Source organism: Galeopterus variegatus, unplaced genomic scaffold (assembly GCF_000696425.1).
Source record: "Galeopterus variegatus unplaced genomic scaffold, G_variegatus-3.0.2 Scaffold4873, whole genome shotgun sequence".
In the NCBI taxonomy this organism is placed as follows: Eukaryota; Metazoa; Chordata; class Mammalia; order Dermoptera; family Cynocephalidae; genus Galeopterus; species Galeopterus variegatus.
The window spans coordinates 158,495-160,642 of NW_007730984.1; positions in this window are offsets into that span (position 1 = coordinate 158,495).

Genomic DNA, 2,148 nt, shown 5'->3' on the forward strand with positions numbered 1-2,148 from the left:
CCGTTTTTTTTTGAAGCTCTTACAACAAGAAAATGGAGGGGACACATCTGGGTGGGAGGGGGGAGAGGGAGGAGGGAGGGAGGTTTTGGTGATGGGACACAATAACTAACTACATTGTATATTAACAAAATAAAAATAAAAAAAATTTAAAAAAAAATAATGAAGTAGGCACCTTGCTCACTGACTCATTTATTTAACATACATTTACTGACCACCTGCTGTATGTGAGGCACTGTGCGGAGCACTGCAGACGCAAGAACACTCCAGACTCAGCCTCTGCCCCACATCTGAGATTCTAGATGGGACTGTCATGTAAGTAAATCAGCCCGATGTGGCAGTTGGGTGTGTAAATTGCTGAGATGAGGATAAGACAGCAGGTGGTATGGGAGCCTAAAAGAGAGACATCTAACCCAGGGTGGTGGGTGTCTAGGATCAAGGAGGACTTCCTTGTAGTGAGACGTCATCTGAGATCTGAAGCACTAGAGAGAGGGGTAGTAAGTACAAAGGCTCTGAGGCAGGGTATTGTGGGCACCTGGAGAATTCCATCATCTTCAGTGGAATTGGAAGGTTAGAATTTAGGGAAACTGGGGAGAGACAATCCGGGTGTGGGGCCACGTGCAGGAGCCAGGATCCTCAGTTGGTGGACTTCAGGGCTGAGAGAGAAAAACTTGGTGTAGAAAATGACTCTTTGGAAAGCAGCCTACTCTTGGCTCTGGAAAGAGCCTGAGAGAAGACTTCACCTGTGGCAGGTCTGGAAGCTGTCCTGGACTCCTGTCCCTGTGCAGTTTCTATAGTGCACACGCCATGTACTTTACGTTCATTGTCTCTAAGGAGTGATGGGCGAGGGGGTAAATGTTCACTCACCAGAGCTGATTCCCAGAAGCCACTGAGCAGAAGTCCTCCCCTGTAGCATGGGAGAGCCAGTGAGTTATGAAAGCATTGTTATGTTTACAGTTAGAGTTTTAAAAAAGCAAAGGCCTGGATGTTATAATGGACAAGTGATCGTGTTTTTGTAGAGGGAAAGCTGTTTGTAGGTATGAGAGATAAGTCTCATCTAGCCTGGAACAAAGCCAGGAAGAGCTGTGATGGCCAGACTGAGGTGCCCAAACCTAATTTTGTTGGCCCAGGAAGCTAGGAGGGTACTTCCAAAAGTTCATGGAAAAGTAGAATTAAAAGATAGTAAGTTCATCTTTCCATGAACTTTTCAAAGACGCTCATAGAGAGAGTTTTTTGAGCAGGGAGGGGTCTGATGAAAGCACAACCTTACCAAAATCACAGCGGCCAGCACTAGCATCTATTTTAAAGGACCAGTATTCTGCATGCCCTAGAATGGCCCTGGTAGGTATAGTGAACATAATACTCAGCCTAGAATTATCTTCAGTCCTTAGAGATTGACATGCATGCTTTACATCCCTGCCTGTTGGCGTGGGAAGCCTTTTTGTGCCCCTAGACACAAACACCATGGGATCCTTGCACCCATTCTCTCATAACCTACTCTAGGTTATGTAGGGTCCAGAGAACATTACGCTGTGACTCCTCATTCACATCCTCCGCTGGCAGCAAGGAAAGGCTGGTGTGTATGTGGGTGGGGGATCATAATATGAGAATGTGCAATCTGAGGCGAATGGGTGAAATGTTTTGGAAGAGCTTTGTCTGGCGTGGGGATAGTTGGGGCTGGCTACGTGTCCGCCAATGAGGCCTTCCCTCAGGGTCCCAAGTCACCGACTCCCCCCTTGAAGTCCACATCCATTGTCAGACATGAAGGGTGCCTGTGTTTGGACAATGAGAGATGAAATTTTTTCCCCATTGTTACATTGAATTGCCCTCGTCAAGGTCATAACAAGATACCTGTGGGAAAAAATCACTGTCTCTAGTCCACAGTCCTAATAGGAACTTAGGAACAAGCAATACTGTTCTGTGGCTAGGACCAAGTGCGTGTGTCCAAGTGCATGGGTATATCTTAAACTCTTCCCCATCCAACAACCAACCTTACCACAACTAAATTACTATCCTTCTGAAGAGGTATAAGAAAGATATTGACCCCTAAAAACACCAAACATTTCCTGATTTATTTCAGCCTTAATGAGAGAGAAACAAGAGAAAGCAAGAGAATGTGGCAGCAGAGAGGCTGGGCCAGCCTCTTGTGGG